Here is a 19,037-nt window from a genome sequence, read left to right as displayed (position 1 = left end):
TGCAAATTTCCAATGATGAATGTCTTTATATTGTATACCTAAATTATACCTATAAAATTAATTTTAAAAATAGTTTGGTACAGTGGATCCTTGACTTACGACCTCAATTCCTTTTGGAGGGCTGGTTGTAACTCCAGTTTTAAGTTCCATGGCTTCCAGCCTGGAGGAGGCTTCCAGGTAGGTGTGCCACAGCTCTCAGCACAGAGGAGGTGAGCCGTGCAACCCCCACCAGTAGAAATGGGGTAAACAAGCCTCAGAACCAGACTTCCAGATCACCTACAGCAACCCTAAAAAGAAGAGAGATGGAATGCTCTGATACTCACCTACCTGGACTCCCTGAACTAGCAATGAAAGAGGATCTGGAAAAACTGAAATCAGAAATAATTTCTCACATAACAGCAAAGATTGTGCCCATAATGCAAGACATGATTAATAAATCTAGAGAGGATACAGATTTTAAAAAATAGAGGAGCTGAGGAATATGATGGACTGCCAACATAGGAAACAAATTGAATCCATAAAACAGATGCAAACAGGTTACCAGGAGACTAAAAACTCCATTGAAAGTCTATGCAGCAGAATGAGCCAATGTGAAGACAGAATTTCAGATATAGAAGATAAGATTGCAATTCGTGACCAGGAAAAGAAAAAATTCCTTAAAATTGTAAAGGACTATGAGAAATCAATCAAGCAGCTACTAGATGATACAAAGAAAAATAACATAAGACTGAGTGGAGTCAATGAAGAAACAGGAGATAGTGCAGATAACATAAAAAAAACTTTTCAGAGAAGTGATGGCAGAAAACTTCCCAAGCAGGGAAAAAGAACTTGACATACAGATAAGTGAGGCATATAGGATTCCAACTGGCCTTGATCAAAAAAAATCTACACATAGACATATAATAGTGAAGATTCCAGAAACCCAACAGAAGAACAAAGTTCTACAAGCAGTTAGAAAAAAGAAACAAATCACACACAAAGGAAAAGCCTATCAGAATCACAGCAGACTTCTCAATGCAAACCCTCAAGGCAAGAAAAGCTTGGAGTGACACATTTCAAGCTCTAAAGGAAAACAGCCACCAACCCAGATTGATGTACCCTGCAAAACTATCTTTCAAAACTGATGGAGAAAGAAGATACTTTCATGACAAAGAGCACCTTAGGAACTTCATGAATACCAAACCAGCACTCCAAAAAATTTTAGAAAATATCCTAGGAAAAGACAATGATGATCACAACACAGGAAGCCCAGCAGAATGACTCCATCAGGCATGACAAGAAACTAAACACAAAGCGGGAGAATCCAACAAAAAGAAAAAGTCATGACAATGATAAGTCAATACGTATTAGTTACAACCATCACTGTTAACGGTCTCAATTCACCAATCAAAAGAAATAGACTGGCAGAATGGGTCAAGAAGCAAGATCCAACAATAGGGTGCATGAAAGAAACACACTTAATTCAAAAAGAAAATCATAGACTGAAAGTTAAAGGATGGAAAACAATACTCCATGTGACAGGAACCCAAAAAAAGCAGGAGTAGCTATCCTCTTGGCAGATCAAGTAGATTTCAAACCAACACTGATTAAGAGGGACAAAGAAGGACACTACATCCTTGTAAAGGGAACAATCCAAGAGGAAGAGTTGACAATCATAAACATATATGCACCAAACACTAGTGCACCCAACTATATAAAACAAATACGGACGTGAAAAACCATATAAGCACTATTGCATATCTAAAATGTACCAATGATTAAAATGAATAATTGACAATGTGAAAAAAAAACAATTGAGATCTAGATGAAGGGCTGAAGATAAAAGGCCAAAATTATAGCTGTCAAAATGTCTTAAAAATACCCACATAATCTAAGGGAAAACCCCAAAACAATTGAAAAAAGGTTCCTGCTTTAAATACAATATGACTAGACACTGGGGACACGACCACCAATCCTAAATTCAGGCCTGCTCCATGTGTCAGGTGGCTGATGTTACTGACTCATGGAACTGGAAGATTGACTGTTCCTTCTCTCAGAGATGGGCTAGGCTGGCCACACCCCTCATCTCATGCTCTGAGTAAGAGAATTAAAGGTAATCTTCAGTGCTCCAATCCACAGACGTCTGGGAACCTCAGGTAACCCTGAACGTCATGGACAAATTCAATTACTCTTTTAGGTTCCTTCTTTAGAACATTCTCCTCTAGATCTATAGCCAAAATTGGGGTTGAGGAGAACCCTAGTCAAAGCTTCTTTACACCTATTCTGACATGCCAGTTCATAGGTCAAATGTTTCAAATACTGTATGCCTTTCTGGTGCTACATGCCCATACAAAAATCTGGAAAAAAAGGGGCAGGGGCTTGCTAGGTGCAACTCCAAGATGTAGTCTGTGTCCCAGGCAAGTCACTATCATTCACTGCAAGGGACACCAAAGTGGCATCTCTAAAGTCTCTCTGGGAATCAAAAAGCTGATAGGGAAGCATGAAGGTCAGCCTTATGGCTCCTCAAGAACTTAGCATCATTCCCAACTCCTGAGGAGCCATTCAGGTCCTTCCTCAAAGGACACAATCACAAGCTATAAAAACTCTGCATTGTAAATGATCAAATTTTCACAGGACAAAGACTCTTCATGTGAACCTCTAGAGATCTAAGGCTCCTCTTCAAAAAGCATAACTCTAGCTCTGCTTTGAGAACAGATAAATAGAGTCATTATAAAGATATACTGGTAGCCTAATATTCCTGTTTGCCTCCACAGTTCCTGACAGGCTTACCAAGCTCTCTTCCATTAAACAGCTCAACAGTTCTCCATATATAGACACTAACTCCTTTCTTATTGTTTTCTAACAGGATTTCCTCAACTCAGCCAGTGAGCTACATCATCGTAAGGTAGTCAGAGAGCACATAATCCACAGTAGGCAGGGCCCACAGTCCCTTTCAGCAGAAAGTAGCTATAAAAAGACAGAGACCTCCACTACTTCAGCAACCCATAAAAATTACGGGGAGTTATGTCTCTCAGGGAGAAATGAGGCAGGGCATGGCAACATGGTTGGGGCAACTGGGCATGACCTTTCAATTGCAAAAAATTGTTGAGCAGCAGCTCCAGAGCCTGGCACCTGATACCAATCTTCTGACATAAGATCAAGCCAAGCCTGGCAACTGATACCAACCTTCTACCACAAGATCAAAAGGGGTTTTGATGGGATGGGCTGAATCTAATGTCAGAAAGATGATATAAAAAGGTGGCACCCACTGACTTCACTACTCTGCCCTCTTGCTTTTGCAATGGCCCATCCTGCATAGAGGCTGCATGCAGAACATATCTTTTCTTTTTCCCTCAGTGCATTTTTCTCTTTCAGCACTTCTTTTGTTCTTCTTTTTCTTCTCTTCTTTCTTGCCCTAAAATAAATGTTAAACTTTCACATTCACCAGGTCTTGTGGCCAATTCTTCTATGGGACAATAAGTGTCTGGAAAATACTGCTGGTCACTACAACACCTGGTACCAAACACCATCATCTGTCAAGGTCACAGGCCTCATCTTCTGGATACACCATTCTCTACTCAAAACCTGAGAGCCAGAGACCATTCCTGAGTGTGTACAACCACTTGAATACTCTGGTTAACCCATAGAAGATTTAAGGTTCTTGTTTAAGAAGAAAATGACATCTTCAGATGAGTAGTCTAAGATGTTTTCCTTAGCTCTTTCACTAATTACTTTCATACCACTTAGAGAAGAGTCCAACTTCTTTCTAGTGTGGGCACAGGAATATGCAGTCATCACAACAAAATCTTACTGGCTTTGTGCCCTGTTCCCCTTGTTGATACATTAGGACTCCTTTGGTGTGTGTCTCCATTTCAAGGAGATGATTGGAATAATTTATAAGGCAACGTTGATGACATGAGACATGAGAAAACTCAACAGTTCACAGGATAGCCCACCATTGCAAAGTAACTGAATGGCCCATAAACTCCACTCATTATGACCCCAAACATAATTGGATTTTTTCTGAGAATGCCACTGAAGCCTCTCTATGTGCTCTACAGAACCCATGTAAAGAAGAGTAAGGGACCTATTGTAAGAGCCTACAATCATAGATATCAACATAGCTACTTTCAGATATGGAATGAATATATATATATTGTTGACTCCCACTGCAGGATGTTTTGTAGAAAGGCCTCCTTATATTGGAAACAAAGAAATAATTCCTACTCTCATTAGTCTGACTCTACTATACACTTGGGGTGACACCTCCCAAGCAATGTACATATATAACCTTAGAGGATGAGGACTGGTTTGCAACAAACTGGTTTAATTGTCTTGGGATTAGATGAGACGCTCCCAACAGCATTCATTGGTCCTGTGGACCAATTTGTGGCTGTGGCTGTTCTCTGGGTGGATAGGAATATGTATGCTTGGATTGTGTGGCTGTAAGGCAGAAGTGTCAAAAATTTTGATCAACCTGCAAACTTACCCCATCTACAACACCAATGTCTAAAAGTGTGTTTCACCGGTAGGATCATTTGGCTGCTGTCTTTGTCCCTTCCCTGGGATTAGAGGATGTCATATCCCATGTTGAGGTCTTGACTATCTATACTCAAGGGAGCCTAAATGATACCTTACCTAAGATCTCTTCTAAATGAAGAAGTAAGATTATTCAGGCAAGCTGTCCTCAAATATTGGGTAACCTTAGACATTTTAACAGCAGCACAAGGGTGAACATGTGTAATTACATAAAAGCTGAATGTTGGGTGAGCATCACTGATCCTTCTGGTAATATCTCAATGGTTGTTCAAGGTATTAGATGACAGGTTAATACTATCTTACAACCCAAAGCTTCCTGGGCCTTCTCCCTACCCTCTTTGTAGGAGGCTATCACTGGCTTTCCCAGTGGAAACACTTGTTGGCCATATTAATAATAGTCTTGTTGATCTTATTATGTGAACCATGCATACTTAACTATTTACTTGGCTTTGTCTCCAGACTTAAAGCTGTACACCTACCCAAGATAAGAATGTCTGGCATCTATCTGGGGCCTCTAGATAGGCTCTCTGAGGAGTATCTCTGACTGCCAACCATATCTGTTACCCCCTCCAACTGGAAGTACCCAGAGCAGGTCTGCCCATTGTCCCCAAATAGCAGTTGGGGATTTCTTTTCAGATTGGGGGGATACTGTAGATAGCTAAGTTAGACAGAAAGTAATAGGCAGTCAGACAATGATTGTGCCATTGAGGGAAACACTGCAGAAGATGAAAATATATCAAAATTGTGGCTGGACATGAATCTGAGGAGGGCCAGGCCTCAAGTTGGAGACACAATAGCCAGACCTGCAGGCCTCCGTAGAGATAAACAGCAACTTAAGTTTATATTGTAATTAGCACCACACAGGCCAGTAAGTTCAGATTGGCATCAGACACATAGGTGGATGACCAGAACATCTGGACATCTGGACCCATCCTCCCATCGCTTTCCAAGAATGCCTTCTTTCTATGTTAGAAGTTATGGATAAATTAAATTAATGATGCTAGCCATAGAGCCTTGTTATGTGCTTTGTTTCCCTGTTGGATCAATATTAGCCAAATAACTTTACTTGTAAGTCTATCAGTTGATTGTAGTTTGACCCATGTTGTACTGTGTTGAGATTTTGCTGGATAAAGTATTCTTGAATAAAGAACTTCTGCAGTGACTCACTTTCAGATCCCTCCTGTCTCACAGGAACTTTCTTCAATAAACATGTTTTTTTTTTTTACTCTTAACCTCCTTTGTTTTCAAAAGTTGGTACTCAGGAGATACAAACTGGGGCACATCTGACATCTAAGAGGCTGGGAGTTATTTTACCCATCACAGTTTATCTTCTGTATGTGTGTGTGCTGAGGTTTGAACTCAGAAACTTGTGCTTGTGAGGCAGGCACAGTGCCACTGAGCTAAATCCCCAGCCCCTATCATAGTTTATCTTGTTTTGTTTTTATTTTTGGTACCGGGGACCGAACTTGGGTTCTTCTGCTTATGTGAAGCAGGCGGTGGAACTACTGAGCTAAATCCCTGGTCCGTCACAGTTTATCTTGAGGGAAGGTCTTATTAAGAAAAACAGAATCCTCTGACTTACTTACAATGGTTAGCTTTCTCCTACCTCTGACAAAAACTTCAGGGACTTTTTTCCTGCTACTCACTGTGTGAACCACTTGAGCCTCTGGAGGTAAAATTCACAGAAATGTGGGATCCTTTCCCTGCAATCATTAACTCTCAGATGTCACACTGAGCCTCCATAATTTTTTTATTACAATCCACATTATGGTAGCTTGACCCTGCTTTCTGTGGAGGTTTCTTTTGTGGATTTTTGCTCAGGTCCAGTGTATATCTGTGTACCACCTGTCTCTCTCCCATTTGACAGCAATGCTTTACCATGTAACTTCACTTCTTTGACAGGTCTAAGATGAGGCGTGGCTTTAAATTCAGCTTTTTACTTAAAACAGAGAAGTGAAGGGACTCTATTATAAACTCCTTATATGCCAAACTACAAATCAGAAATCCTACCTCCAAGATTTTATTTGCTAGAATACTTAATCTCAAATTTGGGAGATCTCTGAGATGCCATTTAGTCCATTCCTGAAGGGGACTGGTAGATTTGTCCAAAAGCTGCCTCTGTACATAGGAAAATGTCACCTAACTTAATGGTAAATAACTTCCAACCTACAAGACATATTTTTGTAGCAAATAACCAAGTCTCAGCCATTCATAGTAGCTGAGCTTCCAGCCAGTCACAAGCTGCATGTCCAAAACATGTCCAATAGTGCAAATACCTAGCTGTAACTGGACTCTGTATGCAACTTCATTTTTGGTCTATAAATTCTTCAGCCCACATTTCTGGGTGGAGATCTTGGGTGCAGCTTGATTTATTGTTTCTTTGTGCAAATAAACTCTAAGTTTAGTTTTTCTAAATTTATCTCTTTATAGGATATTAAGGACAACCTGTCCCCTTTGCTCTATCCCACATATAAACACCACATTCCACCCCACGTACAGAGGATTGCAGGTGATTTTCCTGACACTTTGATATAGAGATGCAGGCCTTCCAGTTAAAAATATACTGGTGGTTAAAAATCTATTGTTGTTCCCCTATTTGGTCTTAGTTGTATGCCAAAATGAAGCCAAGAGGGACAGAGAAGAGGGAACCTGAAGGGCCAGTGGCAACTCCAGTAATGAGCCTGATCAGGGAGCTTAGGGTAGAGAAGAGAGACAAGTCCTTTCCTTATGCAATGTGGAGGGCTTTGCCTCTGCATCCCCCAACCTTCCCTCCAGTCTTCCCTGCCTTCAGCAGCCAGGTGGCCAGAACAGGCAACTGCTTGCAAGGCTGTCCTGCAAATCCTTGCCTCCTTGTGTTCCCTCCACTCCTGTTCCTCTGCCCAGCTCTTAAAGTGGTTCAAAAGTTGGAACATAAAAAACATTCCCTGTGCATGCACAAGCAGATATGAGTGTGTGTACATGCATGTGTGTGCTTATGTGCTGGCTGTGGTAGAAAGAGGCTTTGTCCGGTGTTCTCTGTTATCATGAGATTGCTGAGGAAGGCAAAGGAGCTACATGGGGAGCTTGTGTTTGTTATCTTGGGACTATGGCAATGCTTTCTTGATTAGAGTAGAGCTCCAAATGCAACTCATGGCTCTTCTGCACTTGCTCTATACTCTTGGATTGTCTTTGATGCTGAAAAGAAAGGGCATTTGTGCCTTTGTTTGAGTTTTCAGCATGTGTGGGTCTCCTGCTGTACCCAACCTGACTAGTGTCCAGTGGTTCCCAGAGGAGACTTCTGTGTTCCTCAGAGTGCTGTAATTGTGATCACAATGTGGCTTCTCTGGTGTTAGGAGGTATTAGTGCTGGATATGAATTGTTCAGGATGTTCTCCCTGTAAGCTACTAACTTTTGCTAAAGCTTATGGCTCAAGTAGGTGTTCTTGATTCTTGTTGTGATGCCTACATCTCTCTGTCAGTGAAATCTCCTCAGATGCTACAAGATAGAGCAGACTATTCTTTATTCATACTCCACCTCTCTCAAACCATAGCTGGGGAGCTGAAGTATGGCAAGAGGAGTTGGGCAAGGCTAGATTAAACATTAACATAGCTGTCACCACCACCCAAGGGAGCAAAGCTCCAGATTGAGCCAACTGGTTTTCTCAGACTGTGGAGTGGTGACCAACAGCCATAGCTCATTTTCCCCAGGTTCTGGCTGAAATAGGTGACTTTGGTGTCTTCCAGGTACACTTATTGATCCTGTTGTGTGTCCCCAACTTCCTGTTGTCCTTCTTCATGTTTGGCCAGGTTTTCATGGTCCTGGATTGAGGCAGAAAGAGCTACCAAACATAATGCATAACTATTGTAAAATATTTGTTAATGAACTCTGGGCTAAAACCTTGTTTGAAACTTGCGTGTGAAACTTGTATGAAATTGTCCCTGCTTGGAAACTCTGAGTGGGCCTCCTCCCTCTTGTGGGGGCAGCCTGCTCCCAGAGAGATTAGAAGTTAGCCTTGAAGTGTGTCTATCTAAGTACCCCGTACCTTATGCTGCTGTACCACACACCCTCGCTACATTCTGTAATCGCAACTTATGCCACCCTTGCCACCTAATGCTGCTTTATCATGCCCTTGCCACATTCTGGGGTGTAACTGCAAGCTGCCCTGTAAAAAGTTATAAAAAGAAGAAACTGTCTTAACTCATGGTCAGCCTAGAAGGACTCATTTCCTGAGGCTGTCTGTGCCTGGCAATAAACATTTTTTCTTACTTTACCCAACTCTCCTGTCTCTGAAAGATCATTTTGACTCCCAAATTGCCACAACCGGATGAGGCCCACCACTGTTCTGTGGACTGGGTCCAGAACCACACTTTGAACCTGAGTGCTCCTGAGCAGCTGGCCCTGAGTGTCCCTCTGGATGCAGCAGGCCAGCCTGAGTCCTGCCTCATGTTCTGGCCACCCCCTGCCAATGCCAGCCAGGGGGACATCCTCAGCCACTGCTTCAACGAGACACAGCCTTGTGAGGCTGGCTGGGACTATCCTGAGGACAGGCGCCCATCCTTACTGAATGAGGTGAGGCTGGCCTTTGTTCTGTCTGTCCCCTTATTTGGTTCTGTTGCTTCCTCTGCCTGACCTGTTGCCAGTTGTTGCTCTGTTTCTCTTTCAATTCCTGAAGCTCTGACCCTTGTTATGGCTGCTTTTCCTGTAGTCACTCATGCTATTTTTCTCTTTGTCCCCTGCTCATTGGCCTTTCTACCTCTCTCTCATGTTCTCTGTCTGGTCTGCCTGCCCGTGAGTCTGTTCATTTTCACCCATTCTTTTGTCTCTGTCTGTGCTTGTCCCTCTGTCTGTCTGCTGGATTGCCTGCCTTTGTTCCTATCCCCCTCTGTTTTCTCCCCACACCTTTTCTCTCTACCCAACATCCCATTGGTCCATTTTCCTATGTCCTTGAGTCTGTCCTTGTGTCTGCCTGGTCACCTATCTTCTCCTGCAGTTCTTAGTCTCTCTCTCATGCTGCCTTGTTCCATGTCCACACATCTTCGTACTCCCGGACATGGACTTCCTACTGTCCTGCTCCTTTCTAAGTCTCTGCCTGTCTTCTGCCTCTGGGATGCTGGAAAGCACTCATGACTCTAGGACCTGTCCTGAGAACGACTAGGCACTGGCTCTTTTTTTTTTTTGTTAGTTCTGGGGATCAAACTCAGGACCTTGCACTTGTGAGGCAGGCACAGTGCCACTGAGCTAAATCCCCGGCAGGTACTGGCTCTTCTAGGCCTCATTTCCTTAAGAGAGACACAGGCAGGTAGGCAAAAACATTCCTCCTCCAGCCACCTCAAAATAGAAACACCTAACGATGCTGTTACTGCTCCTGAGATGGCAGGATTGAGAATGGAGCGCGGGATGACTTGGCCAGGACATCATGGTGTGTTTGTTCATCATGGAGCTGCCATGCTCAACACCTAATGCCCAGTTTGGGAGACAGCACAGATAGGGAACAGACCGATACATCTCTCACCATCTGTATAGATGCAAATTTGGAGTCCAGTGCTAAACATTCTTTTTTCCCACTCTAATTTTTGAAAAAGATTGACTTTTTGAAAGCTTTCAAATACAATACTTTAACTGAAGTCAAACATGTATGTATATATTTATTTGGCAGTACTAGAAATTGAACCATGGGCCTCACACTGAGCTATATCAGTAGCCCATCACCCTTAAAATTATTATTAATGCGAAATTTTTTTCTGAAAACAAGTTTTATTTAAAGAATGATTTAAGTACATTATATGACATTAAAGCTAGGAGAGAAAACACAAACCAAAACTAATTTGTTGATTCATGTGGCATTGGACAGCTGTTGTAAGCTCTGTAGCTAGCTACATGATGGAAAGCACCAGTTTGGTATTTGTTCCTTTGTGAAAATTTAACTGATATTGGGCTGCCTCACTTTCTGTTGTTTGCCACCCCTTATTTAGCTAGGATGTCTAGTCAAGAAGAGACTTGAGAGGCTAGCCAGACTTCACCTCCCTGAGTTCTGCTGGGCTAGTCAGGGTAGATGCCAGGGGCTCTTTGCGCTACCAAAGGCTCCTTTAGTCGTAGCTGCTTTTGCTGCCTTTGCTTATCATTTCCTGATTTCACTGAGGGTGTCTACATGGTGACTTTCTTTGGCAAGGGACTCTGCAGGGGGAGACCAGGAGTTCCTGGTCAGACATAGTCATCAGTGATCTTGAGCTCTGGGATTGGCTGAAACCTCACATCAATGCTTTGTTTCAAGCTAGATACTGTCAGGTGTCTAGTTCTTGGCCTGTATTAAAACAAGGGCTTTTAAGGCCAGGTGGCATAGCTTTTTTCAGTCCAGGTAGCATAGCTCTTTTCTGTCACATGCAGCAATTACACTTTCCAAGATAAAAGTGGACCTGAAATGGTCACATATGAGCTTCGGAGCTTTAAAACCTGTGTCAAGTAAGAGAAGAATTCAACTTAGTGTGAAAAAATCTTCATTTAAGTTTCAGGGAGCCACAAGCACTAAAAAAAACAGGAAACTTCAGCTGATCATCCTTAGCCAGTTCAGACTCTGCTAGGAAGTGCCTCTGTTCTTGAACTGCTCACCTTGTAGCTGAATTGCTTCTCTATATTCTGTGTGCCCAATTACAACACCACTGGAAGCAAGTGTCTTCTTAGACACCATCACTAGTTTTTGTATGGTAATCATCAGCATCCCTTAGACAGTAGTAAGGGGCTTCCTGTCATTTCTCCATTAAATCTTATATGTAGATGTGCCTCCATGCCAGCAGGAGGCAGGCTCTAAACTTTATTTGCATTGCCAAAGGTGTGGAAGAATGTGGGTTCTGAGCAGTGGACAACCATATGATTACTTTTCCTCAGTTGGAATGCCTGTGGAAGACAGCCGCTTGGGAAGGGAGGCAGGTATGAGGGGTGTGGGAAAACAAGGAGGTTGAGAAGGAGGCTGCTGATTGTTTGATAGCACATCAGTGATGGGAGCCCCTTTTCATTTTTTTATTTTGCAATAGGGTCTTCTAAATTGCCCAGGCTGGCCTTCAACTTGTAGTCCTCCTGCCTCAGCCTCCTCAATAGGTGGGATGATAGGTGTGCACTAGCACACATGGCTAAATATTCACTTTTTAATATGTGACCATAAAGCTTCAGAACCTTGGGTGCCCTGTCTGTGTTCCTCCTCCTTTTCACCTTTCCCCACCCACTAGACAGGAGAGCTAGGTAACCCAGGGACCCTCCCAGTCTCTGAATGTAGCCAAGCTTACTCTAGCCCAACCCTTACTAGAACTGGAGTGATCACCCAGTATCACCTCATGGTAGGTTCCTGGCTTTGCTAGCCCTCAATCATTGTGATGGCCACGTGTGCTTATAACTTCTTGTCCACCTGACTAAATGTCATCATCCTCGGGCCCACAGAAATTTCCACACTGTTTTAAAGCCTTCCTAAAGCCATTGTTCCCAGCCTGTCCTCGACTGCTCCTACAATTCCATCTGCCAAAGCCCACTGAGGAGTGTGAACAGATGGAGGAGGGGGCACCCTGTTGCCTGTATCTGAGGACCCCACTGCTCAGGAACATCTGGGCTTCTTGTTTAGAAATAAAGCCTGGGTGGGCTCTGAGGCCTAGAGTTTGCTGCCTCTGTGGAGGGAATAAGCAGGCAACTTCCTGAAGGGGGTGGAATTGGAGCTGGACAGGAAGACACTCAAAAAAATGTTGATGGAGAAGAGGGAAGTCCTTTGTAGACAGAGAACAGCTAAAGAAAGTCCTGAGAGCATAAAGCAGGTGGTGTGTGGGAGAAATAGGCAACCTAGGGTGTGGAATAGGGCAAGGAAGGTGTGCAAGAACTAGATAGGTCATTTTCAAGTATTTGAGACCTTTCTTTTTTGAATGTTTAATAAATCTTTCTTTCTCCTATTCGTGTGTGTGTGTGTGTGTGTGTGTGTGGTGTTGAGGAGTGAACCCAGGCCTTTCACACTGAGCCTCATCCTCATCTCATTTTTTATTGTGAGAAAGGGTCTCACTAACTTTCCCAGACTGAGCTCAGTCTCGGGATCCTCCTGCCTCAGGCACCCAGAGATCTGGATTTGTAGGTGTGACCTCTGTGCCTAGTAGCTGTTTCATACAGCTGAAATGAATGTATACACAAAAAATTTACACAAAAGAAACTGTTCCTTCAACACCAGTAAATCCATGAGAATTAGGGTATAGGAAATAGGGAAAATTTTACTAAATATTTTTAAAAATTAGAAGCTGTAATCAAAGTAAGCTGATCAAATCCTTCTGTAACGGGTCTGTGTTAGACTCTTTCCATGATTTCTAAGACATTCCACAGTCCTAGCTGGCTGCAGTAGGGCTTCTCCTGTGGAAGCCGACTGCTGGGTCCCAAGTTGGCAGGGCTTCTTCTCACCTCACCCCTGCCAGCTCCTTAGTTCAGCAGCCTGCATCCTCCGGGCCTGAAACAGGATGGAGTTGCCCTGTAGATCTATTATCAAGCTCCACCCCTCATCCTTCCTCTCCCTCAGGCCCTCAGTGGGGTCCCAGCAGCATCAACTCATATACTATTAGGCTGGAAATGTGCACTAAGCATGTAAGACAAGTAACCCACAAGAAGCAATTGTTTTAAAAGATGAACTCAATGCATCAGGTATATTTCAAAAGGTGTGATGCTCTTTTTCATTTATTAGTGAAAGATATTAGAAATAAATCTGCAAATGGCAAAAAAATTTTCCTTCCAATAAGAGTCACATATGTAGCGGCTCCTAGAAAGGAGGATTATCCCACCCACTTTCATGGCTCTCCCCCAGTCCTGTGACCACAGAGGTATTAAGAATAGTACATGAACAGATGGAGATTTGTTTTCTGTGTTGGGTGTCAGGGACAGGTTTTACCAGGGCCATTGCTGTTTGCAGAAATACAATTTGTCTGCATTGCTGAAATCGTGTTGTAATCACTTCAAAAATTTCACACTTGATGTTGACCTCAGTTTCTCCACCAGGGTGTTCACAGCCCTCAGGGCAGGTCTGGCTTGATTTATCTTCAGTCAGCAAACTAGTCTTGGCTGCCTGGTGTGGGGCATGGAACTCTTACCTACCCTCTAACACTCCCTCCAGCTCCACCCTCCAGGACTATGGCAAAGGAATGCATATCTTGGGTATTCTCAGTCCTATGCCAATGATAATACCAAGCTCTGTTCCAAGGCACAGCTCCCTTACACCTCTGCTTCTGCTCTCAACCTACTGGTGCCACATTTCCTGGGTGCCCACCCTTGATCAAAGGAAAATGTGCTTCTCAGTCCTATCCTTATGGACCCCTGAATAGCAAGGGAAATAGACTTTCAATGAGTGGCAGCAACAGAGCAATCTGTCCTAGGACTGAAGAAAAGGTCAGAATGAGAGGGGGAGAACCCCAGAATAGCCATTGTTAGAATCTGGAGGCATAAAAATACCTGGCATATTTGAGAAATCCTGATAGAACAGAAGTTGTGAAAAGAGCCAGCTTTTTAAGGGTTCTTAGATGCAGTGCTGAGACCAGTGTCCTAGAAACCAAAGGGACCCATTGAAAGTGTTGGAGTAGAGGCGAGTAATGTATACTCTGTAATATGTAGCATGTGCCCCAAGAAGTGAGAGTGGAATTCTTCAGGCCTCTATGGGAGGCCCTGGACCAAACCATCCACTATAAGTGTCATGGCTGGGGACAGTGATGACAGATGTCCCTATTTAGAGCTGTCTTCACCTTGGTGCCATCTGCAAGATGACAGTACCCCTTGAGCTGGGGCAACCTGACACATCTCCAAGCCTCAGCCAGTGCTGCTACTCAATGGATTATTAGTGTTCATGGGGATAGAATGAGGAGTTCATGATATACAGGGTAGGAGCTACAGGCAGGTAGTGAATGCTGATATTGACGATGGATGCCAGTATTGAAGACTGCCATGGATAAGGCCATTACATGGATGAATCCCTATAATTGCATCAGGCAGCACTGTGTAGCAAAACAGGACACAAGTCAGTTAAAATCTCTGCATTACACTAAGCTGCTAAATTCTGATTCAAGTTTAGTAGAAGCTGACCTTTATTTTTATTTACATTATGTGATATCTTATTACAAGGGTATTCTGTAACTCCAAGATAAAAACCAAACCATGTTAAACTGGATGGAAGAACAGTCAAGTCTTCTGTCCAGCCTTGCTTCATTCCCAGGGGCAGTTAACTATTTGATACATATAAAAGTCCTTAAAAATTGTGTTTGAGAATGCAAGTATGAGTTCAGTGGTGAGTCCTGGGTTGGTAATTCCTTCCCCCATGTCATTGAACTGATGCTGATTGACTAGATAGCTGGGTGTAGGCTTGAGTTCCTTTATTCACCTAAACATTCTCTTAGCCTTTGGTGAGTTTCATTCCCTGGGTAGGGCAGAGATGTTTCACCTCCAGTGGCTGCCATCCCATGGTAGGAGTGAGCTTTAGCTGTGTACCTCACGAAACTACAACAGCAACAACAGTGGTGAGAATTACAGAAAATGGTGCATGTCAAGTGTTCAGCACACAGCCCTGCATACAGCAGTGTCCACCGGGTGGTGAATTGGAAGGAGAGGTCATGTGACTGGCTCCCTCGCACCTTGTGGGCACAAGCTGGGGCTGTGTGCATGGGGTGCAAAATCTTCTGAGGGCCCATGGCCCAGCAGCATGGGGTCAGCATGTGTATTATATGTGCACACAGTGTTGAAGTGTGCAGGGCTACATCAACCTGCAAATTGTGTCCACTTGGTTTCCCAGTCTGTTGGCCAGGCAGACTGAGTCTCCAGGAGTGTTGGCATGATTTGCCCAGATGTACACGCTGTCGCTTTCTGTGTCTCTGTCTGTCTGTCTCTTCCTACATTTGTATGTACCTCTGTTCCAACCTGAAGGTTTGTTTGGATGCTCGTTTGGATTCGGACTCACTTGTGTAGTGGCCATTGGAGATTTTGCAGCCCAGTGACAGACTGGGGAGTCCTAAGTGGTTCCCAGGGAGCCTGATCTGTGGGAAGAGGGCCTTTAAGTGCAGAAACTGCCATTACTAGTCTGTCAGAGTTTCCAAATATTACATCCTTAGCTTGTCAACAGTGTTACACTGTTATGAGAAAATGGTGAACCGTTCTATGTGTCAAGTAGTTAAGTTTAAACAACACCTCTCAGTAGTAGTTTTCCAAACAATATATGCAGTGTCTTCCTAGTAGAATGCATATCTAGCCTGAGCACACACACCTTCTCAGTCCTAGAACACTGCCACCCATACTTTCCCTTCCACATCAACTCTCATGCACAGTGTTGCTTTTTCTCACAGCACCTGCCAAGAACAGGACTTCACATAGACTGACATCACTGGCATGAAAGCAGTGTGACCCCGTGTTGATCTGTCATCTACTCTGGACTAGCAGATCATGTGATACCAGAGAGAGGTTGAACATTGCTGCACATACTTATGTTGCTGGGTCCAATGAGTTTGCTATGGAACTTGGAGACCATGGCAGAGAGTTTGGGAACCATGGGCCCAAATAGGTGGTGAAGGACTTGCCTGCAGGGCTCCTAGACTCACATCTGCCTCTGTCTGTCTCAGTTCAACCTGGTTTGTGATCAAAAGCACCTGAAAGAGACCTTGCAGTCAGTGTTCATGGCTGGACTCCTTGCTGGGGCCATCATCTTTGGGCCCCTAAGTGACTGGAATGGATATTGACCAGCTTGCTGCTTACCTACCACATGCTTGGTGCAGGCCCACATTGCTCATGTCCCCTGTTCTTCCTGCTTCCCCTGTGAAGGCCCTGTTCCCCCACCTCAAATGGGACTCCCAGGGAGGGGCCATGTCTCTTACAGGACGGAGATCCCAGAGCAGGCCCACCTGGGTCTCCCTGGCTTCTTCCCCAGGAGCACCTCTCCTTGCACACACCTTCCCCTTTGTTACCTCAGGATTGGCCGAAGAGCCTGTATCCTGCTGCAGCTGCTCCTGATTGCCGTCATGGGCCTGGGCATGGGCTTTGTGCCCAGCTTTGAGCTCTACACAACTCTGCGCTTTGCCATGGCTACTGCCAATACAGGATGTTTGTTAAGCACTGTTGCCCTGAGTGAGTATCTGGATGTGGAGCGTTCAGTTCCAGAGTGGGACCCTAGGGCCTGGTCTGCTTATAGCTTCCAAACTTCGGATGAGGATCTAGTCAGGAACTTGCACATAAAGTCCTTCCAGCTTCTTGTGCTAAAACGAGGCCCCAGATCTACCATGATGGCATCTATGGGACAACAGAGAGTGGTGGGCAGGCATGACCCAGCCTCAGCCTCTCTATTCCCACAGTTTCAGAGTGGGTAGGGCCCTCATTGAGGACTCATCCTTTGGCTGTGATGACTCATCCCTTGGGCAGATGATTCTAGCTGGACTGGCCTATGGTGTCCAAAACTGGAGATTCTTTCAGATCTCTGGCTCTGCTCCTACCTTCCTGCTCTTCTTCTATTTATGGTGAGGAGATGCTTCCCAGGAGCAGGTGGTGCTTGCTCAGCTCTGCCATGACAATGGGGTGCAACCCTCACCTTCATGATCAACTCCTGGGTGGTCAGAGGCTGCTGTGAGTCCCGAAGCTTGGGAGGGCTGGGTGTAGGATTCAGTGTTCCCTGAAATGGCTGAGAAGGCTCTACAGGATTCTGGACCCAAGGACACAGCCATTCCTGACCTGCAGGCTTCTGCCAGAATCTGTACAGTGGCTCCTCATCCAGGGCAAGATGGAGAAGGCCAAACAATTGCTCCAGAAGGCAGCCTTGGTCAACAGGTACAAGCTCTCTGTAGAGCTCCTGTGCCAGGTACCTGCAGCAGGCCCAGGCCCAGCCCTGTCCCTTAGCTGCCCCACCCAGATCTTCCTTGGTCCCTTCACTTTACATCTCATTCCAGCTGGTCCCAGAGGAGACAGAGCCTTCAGGCAGCCCCTTAGATCTTTTCAAATACTCCTCTCTCCGAAAGGTGACTCTGATTCTCATCTGTGTCTGGTGAGTGGCCTGGACCCATGGCCATCCCCATGGACAAGCCACAGGGTTTCCCCTTCTCTTGTATATCTAAGTGCTATGGTGAGATAGTAGTTCTCAGACTGCAGTGTTCTCTCCACAGCAGTGCCAGTGTCTCCTGGTGTGACACTGACCAAGGCAGCCTCTTTCTCTGGGTGTAATGGTGTTGAACACCCAGCAGTGACATGGCCCTTGGACCCTCTGTACATTTGCAGACAGTCTGGGGTACTGTGGCTTAAGCTTCCAAGTGGGGGAATTTGGTTGGACATCTACTTGACACAGCTGATATTTGGAGCAGTAGAAGTGATTGATTGCCTTTCCAGCATCTTCATGATGGAGAGGTTGGGCTGCAAGTGGAGCCAGTCTGGGACTCTGAGTCTGGGTAGCCTCATGTGTATTATCACCATCTTCATCCCTTCAGGTATCAGGCTGGCTGTTTACCATGCATCCACACCTGCCTCAGCCAGGGACAAGCCCAATAGGCATTGCTCCCATGTCAGGACTAAGTGTCCCCCAAGGTTTGGATGCAATAAGGGTGAGGGGCTTAGGTGCACAGGGAAGTGGGTCATCTACTCTCTGTGTGGCTGACCTGCATCCTCCACCAGATCAGCCCATGGTGGTCACTGTGCTGGCTGTGGTGGGAAAGTTTTCCATGGCTGCCAGCTTTACCATCTCCTACATGTACACTGCTGAGCTCTTCCCCACCATTGTCAGGTAAGAGAAGCTGCTAGAGTTATTCCTCCTCTGACCCTGGTACCTGGATTTTGATCATCACTATGCTGCCCTCATCATCACTCTAGTGCCAGGGCAATGAGAAATCTAATGCAACCCCCAAGTTTTCCTTAAGCAGTTGGAGGATGGATATAAAAGTTCACTATACCCTGGCCTTGTTGGGAAGGAATTTGGGGTATGTCTAAAAACTGAATGGCCCGAAGAAGAAACACTCAGGTGGGAAGAGGGAAGATGGTAGTTGCAGCCTTAGTCTGAGATGTGACAGCTGAGCAGGAGTATAGCAGGCAGAGGCCTGGAGAAGCGTAAAGGAGCAGAAGCCAGGAGCTCTGGGTGGCCCATGGGGACTGGAGATCCTTCAGGCCTTTGGGAGCCTCAGTTGGGGTCTCTGGGTGAATCTGTGTCCTGGACCAAGGCCATATCTGCTCTTTCTGTGCTGGCTGTCCCCAGGCAATGAGGCTGGTGAGCATTTTCTCAAGGATCACAGGCATGCTCACTCCACTTGTTCTCCTGCTGGATGACTACCTTGTAGCCATCCCTATGCTCATCTTCAGCAGCATCCCCATCATGGCAGGGGCACTGTGTGTCCTGCTGCTAGAGACATGTGGCCAGAGCCTGAAGGACACAATCCAGGACCTGGACCACTAGCCCCATCCAGGGGTGATCAGCTTGCTTGTTCTGATGCCCAAGTGGGTGGCTCCTTTTCCAAAGGCCCAGGTCTCTACCTCACTTTAGTGTCTTGTTGCTTAGAGGCCAATATGGATCCCTTAGAACCATAGACAAC

The 19,037-nt window shown here is 45.0% G+C and overlaps 1 pseudogene; it reads left to right on the top strand.

The window, feature by feature from the left end:
• The first annotated feature begins 4,715 nt into the window (after nt 1-4,715).
• LOC101725191 (solute carrier family 22 member 13-like) lies at nt 4,716-18,818 on the top strand (annotated as a pseudogene).
• The last annotated feature ends 219 nt before the right edge of the window (nt 18,819-19,037 follow it).

This window comes from Heterocephalus glaber, unplaced genomic scaffold (assembly GCF_053883595.1).
Source record: "Heterocephalus glaber isolate CG9 unplaced genomic scaffold, H.glaber_assembly_v1.0 deba00000122, whole genome shotgun sequence".
Taxonomy (NCBI): domain Eukaryota; kingdom Metazoa; phylum Chordata; class Mammalia; order Rodentia; family Bathyergidae; genus Heterocephalus; species Heterocephalus glaber.
Note: the sequence above shows the minus strand (reverse complement) of the source record. Positions and strands in the feature narration are given on the sequence as shown.